The sequence below is a fragment of the Equus quagga genome, chromosome 1 (assembly GCF_021613505.1).
Source record: "Equus quagga isolate Etosha38 chromosome 1, UCLA_HA_Equagga_1.0, whole genome shotgun sequence".
In the NCBI taxonomy this organism is placed as follows: Eukaryota; Metazoa; Chordata; class Mammalia; order Perissodactyla; family Equidae; genus Equus; species Equus quagga.
Window position 1 is genome coordinate 26,861,455 of NC_060267.1, and position 11,582 is coordinate 26,873,036.

The following is an 11,582-nucleotide window of genomic DNA, read 5'->3' on the forward strand; positions in this document are numbered from 1 at the left end:
TATTGTGTGTTCTTATAAACAAGATAATGTGTAAAAATCCCTCTCCAGTAGTTTCAAGGAGAATGATGTATCTAGATATTCAACCAAGTTTACATGGGAGTGGTTTTCACTTGACAGTAGTTTGATTTTTGTGTCAAATTTTGCTCTGCCAGTAAAGGTATAAAGGGCATGTTAGTTTTTTATTTGAGACTTTGGTTCCAAGAATAACTTCATATTTGGCAAGGCTTAGCCTCTTAAAATCTGTTTGGAATAGGTTTTTGATTCCGTAAGCCTAGAAAAATTTGTTACACATTGGAACTCAAATCCAGAGGATGTTCCACACTTCTGGGATGTGCAGAAAGTGGTAGTGATTATTTAGCCATTGATTAAAAGAGATGCCTTTAATATAATTACGTTATGGGCAAAAATTATTCTCATTTAGAAGTGTAAAGTACTGCCACCTAGCCCAGGGTGTTTACAGTCCTGCTGATGTACAGTTAGGTATATACTTGTAGTGTTTGCCACATGAGAACTTGCAGGGGGATGTATAAAATGTTTTTATTAAAAGCAAATCTCTTCTTCATTGTGGGTGCCTTTCCTGATTACAAAGTACAGAACTACTTTACAGTTTTTATTGTGAAATTTTCAAAACCAGTTATCTACACTTATGAGCAGGGTTTGTGTTAGTGAAAGCAAATGAGAAAAATGTCCTTAATGGTAAAAATCACTATGTAGCTAAACTGGAATGTGGCTATGTGTGAATACATTATAATATAGTCTCCGTTCAATGTGGAGTTACTTGAGCTCAACATTCCTTGTAAATTCCTTAATCATCATGAAAAACCTTGATTAATCAAAGGAATTACAAATTATTCCGGTGGTAGAAAATGCCTTATTTCTATATTTTAAATGACTCTTTTGGGTATTTGTCTACATACGCCTCAGTTATCAGTTGTGTGGTGCACAACCTTGCGGAGTACTATGCACAATAGTCACCAAACAGTTGCTTAAATATTTATTTTCTTTATTAATTCAACACGCTTATTTATTAAGTACCAACCTATGCCATGCATTGTGCCAGGTTCTAGGAATAAATGAAATATGGTCTCTGTCCCAAGAATCTTACAGCCCATTGAAAATTAGGAAAATGAATATCCTTAGTCAGAGAAACAGTTAATGGCTACTATTTATTATTTACCAAGTTGGCACAAAGCATTGCATATACATTGACTCATTAAATCTTCATAAAACTTTAATTTAATAAAAGGGCAGTGAGAACAGAAAGGTTAAGTAATTCATCCAACCTCATACGGCTACTAACTGTAGAGCTGAAATGTAACCCTAGCAATATTTGATTACAAAGCCTGTGCAACTCCCCATCACCTTCCTTTTAATTAGTTTAGGTAATTTTTCATTATTACTGCTTTTAACTCTAAAGTTGTAAGTATAGAAACTGGCTCAAGTTTTCTGGTTAACCAAGCATACATTTTTTCATCTAGAAAGGAAATTTGTCACACAAATTATGTTTCTCATTGTTTTTATTATAGATGATGGAGGTGGTCCCATGGGAGAAGGAGAACAAAAGGCAAATTTTCAAATGTTTTGAGAAAGAAATGTCCAAACTGGCTAACATTCATTCGTTCAGTAAATATTTATTGACATATTCAATGTACCAGTTATCGTGCTAGGGATTCAGAAGTAAACAAGACAGATTGGGTTGCAGCCCTCATGAAACATTTTAATATATCAGTACTAGACAATCGTCTACCTGTTAGATGTTGCGGTCCCACCCGAATGGCATGTTCCTTTTGTGGTATCTTCTCGATTCTTGTAATTCCTGACTAAGACCGCTCTGTTGCACCAGAAAATGTCAGAAGCATTTTCTGGCAGCAGGATTCCCTTGATTCTACACTTCAGGGCTTCGCAATCCTCATGCCTTCCAACTTGGTCTAAGTTACAAGGGCCAGGAACACCAGTCTGTAGGGCGACATCATCCCTCACCAGCAGGTGTTCACATACATTTAGCATGTCATCTTGAAACCCGGGAGGCGTTAGCTTCTCAAGTCTGGATCATGTAAAGTGAACCAGTTTTGTACAATGAAAAGCATCTCTCTTGTGCTAACACAAAATGCAGATAAATATAGCAGGAAAGTTCTAAAAAACAAAAAAACCCAATCATTATAAAAGTGAATACACAAAACTTCCAAAGTTAGATGTATTTAAAAATGTATGCTTTGTCTCATACTTTGTGGCCCAAAGTAGAAGATGGTTAAGTATTCACCTTACGTGTTTTTATGTGATTTAATATCTGTAAAATAGATTATGCAGCAATAAAACAATGAAATATTAAACACTAAATACTCACTTGGCTATATCATTTAATTATAGTTAGTTTAATCTATATAAAACAGGAGGCAACCTTATATATCAAATATATATTTAATTTTTGTATGTTGAATATATTAAACTTAATAATTAAAATGTATTGGGCCTATACATTATGTAAATGGATAAAACTAGGAAAGTTTACACTAGAAACGTGTCTCAGGACTCACACAGGGATGAGGCAAATGTGGTCCTATAATGAAATGACATGTTAGTGAGAAACTAATATAATGGGACCTTTTGCAACATGCAGATATTGATAACTCAAGAATGACGAAGACTGACGGAGCACGGTTCAAAGACCCTGTTTAAGCTGGTTTGTTGCTCAACATGGGACAAGATCCATATAGGTGGGGTTTGCATAAATGCGGTTAATGTAGGTCCTTCTTAGAAGTTTAATACAAAAACAGCATGATGATTTTGAGGACGTAAGTAACTGAAGAATTTTTTATTGTAATAAAAAATGAAGTTCACCATCTTAACCATTTTCAAACGTACAGTTCAGTAACGTTAAGTCCATTCACATTGTGAAACAGATCTCCAGCATTTTTTCATCTTACAAATCTGAAACTCTATACCCGTTAAGCAATAACTCTCTTTTGCCCCTCTCCCCAGCACCTGGTAACCATCATTCTACTTTCTGTTTCTATGAATGTGACTATGTTAGACACCTCATCTAAGAGGAATCATACAGAATTTGTCTTTTTGTGACTAGCTTATTTCATTTGGCATAATGTCCTCAAGGTTCATCCCTGTTGTGGCATGAGACAGGATTTCCTTCCTTGTTAAGGCTGAATAATATTTCATTGTACATATATACCACATTTTGTTTATCCATTCTTCCATTGATAGAACGGGTTCCTTCCACCTCTTGGCTATTGTGAGTAAAGCTGCTATGAACATGGGTGTACAAATCTCTCTTCAAGCCCTGCTTTCAATTCTTTGGGATATATACCCAGAAGTGGGATTGCTGGATCATATGGTAGTTCTCTTTAAGTTTTTGAGGAAGCTCCATGCTGTTTTCCACAGTGGCTGTGCCAGTTTACATTCCCATCGACAGTGCACAAGGGTTCCAATCTCTCCACATCCTCACCTTGATATTTTGGTCTTTTGATAGTAACCATTCTAACGAGTGTGAGGTAATATCTCATTTGTGTTTTGATTTGCATTTCTCTGATGATTAGTGATGCTGAGCATCTTTTCATATGCTTCTTGGCCATTTGAATATGTTCTTTGGAGAAGTGTCCATTCAAGCCCTTTGGCTGAAGAATTTTTCTTTTTAATTAAAACTCATTTCATGGTGTTCAAGGCCCCTCCTGACCTGGCCTCAATCTGTTTCCTCTGCTTCCAAAAGGCTGCCGTCCCTTACCGCTCTTCCATCCCTCTGCTCTTCATCTTCTTGGCTGGGCATGGCAGGTGTTCCCTTTTACTTTCTCTCTTATTTTCTCAGTTAGGAATGTCCTTATTCCACCATCTTCATCTATCGAACTCTTATCTAGGGGCCAGCCCTGTGACCAAGTAAAGTTCCACATGCTCTGCTTGGGCCACCTGGGGTTCGAGGGTTTGGATCTCGGGTGTGGACCTACTCCACTCATCAGCCACGCTGTGGAGGCATCCGACATACAAAGTGGAGGACGATTGGTACAGATGTTAGCTCAGGGCAAATCTTCTTCACACACACACAAAAAACCCCAAAAAACAACCCTATTTAGCTTTAAGGACATCTTAAATTCTTTCCAGTTATATATAACTTTTCTTTTATGCTTACAGAGCACTTTATTTGAAATCCATTCATCACATTTATCACATGCTTGCTACCTTTTATTATTTGTTTGTGTATGTATCTTCCCCATTCAATCATTTATTCATTTGTTAAATAATCTTCTCAAACTATTTGATCTAAAATGGCCCCCAATCAGTCCCTCTCTATCATATCAATCAATCAGTTCTATTTATGTAACTCATTTCTCCATTTATCTTATTCACTTATTTGTTAGTTGATTCTCTCTGCCTACAACCCTTGCCCTCCTGAGACTGTAAAGTCTGTGGACTAGGGATCTTGCTTGTTTTATTTACTGCAATATTCATAGCACCTAAAACAATACATGGCAGATGGGGGGCACTTAAAAAGTATTTGTTCAGGGGCTGGCCCAGTGGCATAGTGGCTAAGTTCACACACTCCACTTCAGCAGCCCAGGGTTTGCCGGTTCAGATCCTGGGCACAGGCCCTAGAACCACTCATCAAGCCATGCTGTGGCCATGTCCCACATATAAAATAGAGGAAGATTGGCACAGATGTTAGCTCAGTGACAATATTCCTCAAGCAAAAAGAGGAAGATTAGCAACAGATATTAGCTCAGGGCCAATTTTCCTCACCAAAAAAAAAAGGAAAGAAAGAAAGAAAAAGTATTTGTTCAATAGATGCATAAATGAATGAGTTGAACAAACAAATAAAAATAGAGAAGAACAAATACATGAATGAAAGAATGAAAATGAATGAAATCATTGAGGGAGGGCTACAAAAAGAAGTGTACTCTTGGTGCCAGCCCAGTGGCACAGTGGTTAAGTGTACAAGGTCTGCTTCAGTGGCCTGGGGTTCACTGGTTCAGATCCCAGGTGTGGACATGGCACCACTTGGCAAGCCATGCTGTGGTAGGCATCCCACATATAAAGCAGAGGAAAATGGGCATGGATGTTAGCTCAGGGCCAGTCTTCCTCAGCAAAAAGAGGAGAATTGGCAGCAGATGTTAGCTCAAGGCTAATCTTCCAAAAACAAAGGTGCACTCTTGGGGCTGGCCACGTGGCGTAGTGGTTAAATCTGGTGTGTTCCACTTTCGTGGCCCAGGTTTGTGGGTTTGGATCCTGGGCACAGACCTACACCACTAGGTAGCCATGCTGTGGCAGCCACCCACATACAAAATAGCTGAAGACTGGCATGGATGTTAACTCAGAGTGAATCCTCCTCACCGAAAAAAAAAAAGTGCACTCTCTCCTTCATATCCTTGTATATTAAGCCCACACTGCTCAGTAAAACTGTAATGTATGGTTTTTTCTTTTCTGCTGAAAGAAAACTGAGCATCTTGGGAATTTCATACTATTTGCTTCCAGAATAAGTTAAGAAGTAATACACTGGTTTTAATTTTCCTAACAGGATATTGATTAGAAAAGTTTCACAAACATTTCTTCTAATCCACTGATTCAACAGAAATTAGATATCAAATTAACTGTCTAACTGAACCACCTAGTTTGATGTTTTCTCTCTCTCTGACATCCTGCAACTGTATTCCTTCCTCTTTCTGCTGCTCTGAGTAGCTCTCAACACCTCTCAAGTCAAGTAGAAGAGGCCCAGGAAATCATAGATCCTATCCACTCATTATCAATCCCAATGACCATAAAGAGGTCTTTCCTCAAATTGTGAATTGTGAATGGGCTTTTACTTTCTTGAATGTTTATGTAAAATTCAATACCAACAAAACAACCCTACCCTAATGATCACTGGACTCCTGATGATAAGAACAAGAGTCAATTCAAAGCAGAAAGCAAATTTCAGTTCTAACTCCTAATAAAGCCTGTTAGAATGCAGCCCTTGGGGACCGCCCCATGGCTGAGTGGTTAAGTTCGAGGGCTCTGATTTGGTGGCCCAGGGTTTCGCTGGTTCGGATCCTGGGCGAGGACATGGCACCACTCATCAGGCCATGCTGAGGCGGCGTCCCAAATAGCGCAACCAGAGGCACTCATAACTAGAATATACAACTGTATACTGGGGGCCTTTCGGGAGAAAAAGAAGAAAAAATGAAAAGGAAGATCGGCAACAGATGCCAGCCCAGGTGCCAATCTTCAAAAAAAAAAGAAAGAATGCAGCACCTCCCCGCCCCCCCCGCGCCTCACACAGCCTCAGGTGTAGGCTTGCTGGGCAGTGATTAGGAACACAGGCTCTGGAGAAAGACTGCTTGACAGAGTCCTGCCTCGGCCACCTCCCTGCTGAGCACAGGACTTAACCTCTCCGTGCCTGGGGTTTCTCATTTTTAAAGTGAAGATGATAAAAGTACTTACCTCGTAGTGTGTTGTGAGGATTAAGTGTATTCATACTTACAAAGTGCTTAGGAGAGAGCTTGCGTATGTTTACATTTAGTGCGTTTATGTGTATATTGGTATGACCTATTTAAATAAAAATCTTATCAACATCCCTTAGGAAATGAGTGTTTTTGATTGAATCATGGAAGAGAGAGGGTAATTTAAGGAGGACAGGTGGTCCTTTTGGGTAGAGGAACCCTAAGTGTGAGTTGCTAGAAGACAACTAGCTCAGTGTCTGATGCATAGTAGTTATTTAGTATGCGCTTGTGGAATAAATGAGTGAAGAATAAATAAATGAGGTATTAGCAGAAGAAAGAAACAAGGAGATAGGTGCATGCCAAAGATAAAATTGCTTTCTTTGCAATTTTCCGTAGTGTCCAAATATTAGTTGGCATGGTACTGAAATTGTATGGACTTGCTGTCTTTGCGGTGGGGCCCATTGGTTACTGTACCTGAAATTATATATAAACTGATGTGTCCAAAAGGTTGAAACACTAATCTTCCTCTGAATTTAGTTTCTCCAGTCCCAAATCTGCCAGAGTCCCTACACGGCTTTAGTGTGTCCACTTCACGCTTGTTTCTTCCATACAATCCCCAAAAGAGCAGAGGACGCGAGGAGGAGAAAGGGACTTGGAGAAAAAGAACAAGGAACAGAAACATAAGGACAGGGAAGAAGAGGTAGTAATATGGGGCTGTGGTTGCAGTAACAATGGAAAGAGAGGAGAGACGAGTAATTCTGGAGACCTATGACCTTTGTCACGCTGGCGTCCCTCATCTTCTGTCTTACCCTCTCAGGGGAATTTCCATATCCACAGGGAACTCTGGAACAGGTGCCCATTGAAGATCCTCTTTCTTTCTGATGAAGATGGAGAATTGGGATTTATCACCGCCTCTTATTGATCTAGTTTGGCTTATCATATTACCCCAAAATTATCCTGCTCACACCCATCTGGCAAAAGTCCAATCACGTGCGATCCTAATCTCCGGTTCTCTTCAGGCCTGGACAAGAGCCACTGAGCGCTGCTGGAGCAAGTCAATCTTTAGCGTAAAATGTTCAGTATAAATTCATAGTGATCAACTTCAAAAGATTTCTCAGCACCGCTCAGTAGTCCTCCCTGTACTTCTTCGGTTCCCTCACCCTCCCACTCTCCACAACTACTTGCTCTGCGCTCTGAACAAGTCCAACCCTCTCTCCTTCACTTTTTCTCACAGCTAGTCTTTGGCTGACCCTTTACCTTTCTGCCACCGAACGTGGAAACTTATCCTTAGCCGCATCCGTTCTACCCTTTGTCCCCTCTCACAAACAGAGGACTGCTTCTTTCTTTTCCTGAATCGGTTGCTCCTAGGAACCACCCTTGCCACCTCCTCATTCCTCATGCTCCATATCTAATGCACCACCAAATCCTGTTCATTTTGCTTCCTAAATAGTAGCTCACAAATAAGTCTCCTTCCATCTTCAGCACATTAGCAAGGTTCAAGGAGAAACGGACACTGCCATTGCTCCTAACTGATCTCGTTGTATCCAGTCAATAGCTCTACCAATCTATTCTTTTTTTTTTTTTTTTTTTGAGGAAGGTTAGCCCTGAGCTAACATCTGCTGCCAATCCTCCTCTTTTTGCTGAGGAAGACTGGCCCTGAGCTAACATCCGTGCCCACCTTCCTCTACTTTATATATGGGACGCCTACCACAGCATGGCATGTCAAGCGGTGCCATGTCTGCACCTGGGATCCAAACTGGCGAACCCGGGCCTCCAAAGCGGAACGTGCGAATTTAACCACTGCGCCACTGGGCCGGCCCCCCCACCAATCTATTCTTAAAAAACAAAAAATTAAAAATGCTTTCCAGCATTATATATATACTGAAAACTGCACTAAACATAAAGATATAGTGCAATACAGTATCACAAATCCAACATCTGTTTAACCACCATCCAGTTTAGTAAAAAGGACATTGCCAACACTGCAGAAGCCCACTTCATGCCCCTTCCAATAGCTAGTATTATTTCCCCTGCTCCACATATAACCACTATCCTCACTTCGAACACCACATATTAGTTTTGCCTGCTTTTAACTTTATGCAAATAGGATCATACTGCATGTATCTTTCTGTGTCTGGCTTCTTTCATTTAACATTATGTACAAGGAATTCATCTATGTCATAGTGTGTAGTTGTAGTTTGTCCATTTCCATTTTTATATAGTAATCTATTGTGTACTTACATCAAAATTTATTTATTCATTATACTCGATGAACATTTGGTCTGTTTCTAATTTAGGGTTATTAGGAACATTAAACTGCTATGAATAATTTTATGCATGTCTCATGCTTCACACGTGCACGCATTTCTCTTGGGCCCATCCATTCTAGTCCCAACAGGCAGAGTGACCTTTTCCTGATGCAAATCCAATCCTGTTTTTCTTCTCTCAATGACTTTCATAACTCTTAGGAAAGACTACAATCCTTAATTTGGCCTGCAAAACCTTACATAATCTGAATTCTCTCCATCCAGAGCCTTTTCTTGATCATGTCTTCTTTGCTCCCAGTCCTTCTTTCCTTTCCTAAAATGGGAAACATTCCCTTATTTATTTACTTTTTTGGTGAGGAAGGTAGCCCTGCACTAACATCTATTACCAATCTTCCTCTTTTTGCTTGAGGAAGATTGGCTCTGAGCTAACATCTGTGCCCACCTTCCTCTATTTTGTGTGTGTGTTGCAGCCACAGCATGGCTTGATAAGTAATATAGATCCATGCCTGGGATCTGAGTCTGTGAACCCTGGGGCCGCCCAAGTGGAGTGCACTGAACTTAACCACTATGCCACCAGGCCGACCTGAAACACTTCCTTCTGTCACAGGGTCTTTCACAGTTTTGTCCACTTGCACAGATAGCTACCCTTCTGCCCCCTCACCTCGCTTACTCATTCTTTCTTCAGATCTCAACTCTGTCTTCAATCCCACAGGGAAGCTTTCTCTAACCTTCCTCTCCAGTTTAGTTTTCATGAAGGACACCGCATGTGTCCTTCATATCATTTATCTCAATTGGAATTTTTCTTTGATTAACATCTACTTCCAATTCTCCACTGCCCAGCCCTCCCCACACACTAGATCATCAGTTTCAAGAGGACAAAGACTATGGAATTTGCTTCTGTTTGTTTGTTTTGGCTCCAAACTTTATCCCAACCTTCTACCTGGTTCACAGTAAGAACTCAAGAAATGTTTGTTCAATGAATGAATGAATCAACCCATTAATCAAATTACCAGTCTTCACTATGTGTAAGGGCTATAAGAATTAAGGTCAAGTATCAGAGGATTGGAGTTAGAGTCACCAACTGAGAGGATTATTAGAACGAGAACAACAATAAAACTCTCCTCCCCATTTTTCTAACGTCAAGGATCTGTCACCAGGCTCATTAGCCTCAAAGTTAGGATTCTACTTCTTGCATGTACATATATAAAAAAGTTAGTTTAATTTTACCAATTGTAAGTAGCATTTGATGAACAGATTTGTAAGTGCCTATTTGTAAATTATAACTTAAGCATGAGAATATATTTGAAGACTTCCGCATTGATGGAATGTTAATTATGGAGCTTTCAGCTCTTAAGTCTTCTCCATTGCAGCTCTAAAGTACAGACAGAATCCTCCCCGACACCAGCATTTCTGTGATGGAACTGTATCAAGTCTGGTTTTTTCTCAAAAGTACAGAGCAACCTTTTTAAAATGAGAGGATAACAAACAGGAATACCAAGCACCTTCCGAGACATAAGGACTCGGGCACATGTGTGAAAAGTAGATGAATAAATAGAAAACGTACCTTCTGGATTGGATATTTCACAGGGATTCTTTTTTCTTTGTTTAATTGTTTACCTTTTTAATTGATACTTTTAATAGTATAGGACATTCACTTTAGGCTATTTTTCAACCATGACATCACAGTTTCTATCAGTTTTTGGGTAAGTACAAATACTTCTTTGCATATTTTGTATATATTTTAGAATGAATGGGTGTTCAAAGTTAAGAGATTGCTTTAACAGACTAATTTCAGTTTGTTGAATGTTAAACAAAGCAAAAATTAAAATCTACCTGAGATATTTCAAATTTAGAGATTATGCATTTTTAATTGAATATGTGGATTTATTTAGGACTTTAGTTGAAGTGAATTAAAGAAAATAATCTACATACTGGCTTTGTTGCAAAAGGAGGTTTATTTGCTCTCACTTGTGTCTTCTTCTTCCCTGCCCCCCCCCCCCAGAAAATGGTTTAAAAGTGAGAAAACTTTCAAGAGAAAATAAAATTTATTTTTTAACTGTAGATTTGTAGAGGTAGAGTTTAGAAAAATATAACAATTGTCTGTTTGTATTTGCTTAAATATCTAGTTAACTCATCTTTCGAATTGTGTTGTATTAGATGTTTTCTAATGTGTCTTCAGCATTCTATTAGTATGTGATTCCCCTTTGATTCTTTGATTTCACCCTCTGAGTCCCCACGTGGTCAGGGAGAATGGAGTTGTACCTTATTGTGTAGCCCGCTAGTGGCTACAATTTAAAAGGGGCACAATATTAAGGAAGAAAAAGAATCACAATTGTTCCAGAGAAAAGAACATCCATTCAGAGAAGGAAGAGCGCCAGGAAGGACAGAAAGGAAGTGAACTAGAGAGTGAGAGGAAAATTAAATAAGACATCAAGATTAGGCGTATGAGCAATAGGTAGATGAGAAGGAGATAAGGTGTCAATATTTTCCGAGGAGACACTGTCCTGGGAACTTTTCACATACTTTCTAACTTAATCTTCATAAAAACCCTTGAAGAGGGCACAACCCTATTTTACAGGCAAAGAAATCGAGGCTCAGAGGATAAATAACAGGCCCAAATCATACAATTAGAAAGTATTGAGCTGGAATTTGATTCCCAAGTCCATGCCATTAAATATCAAGCGAAGTTGGGAATATTGAAAACTAGCTGGATAGAAGTTTTCCTTTATTCCTTACAAGGTTGTGACTTCCTGTTGGCTCAACAACTGGATGAACAGGGGTACGATGGGTGGATGTGACAGGGCCACCACCCTACCACAGACCTATCTACCTACTTATGGTTCTTGTGGAACTGGAAGTAAGGGGTGGAGTTCACTGATAACGCCCAGGTTCATAGCTC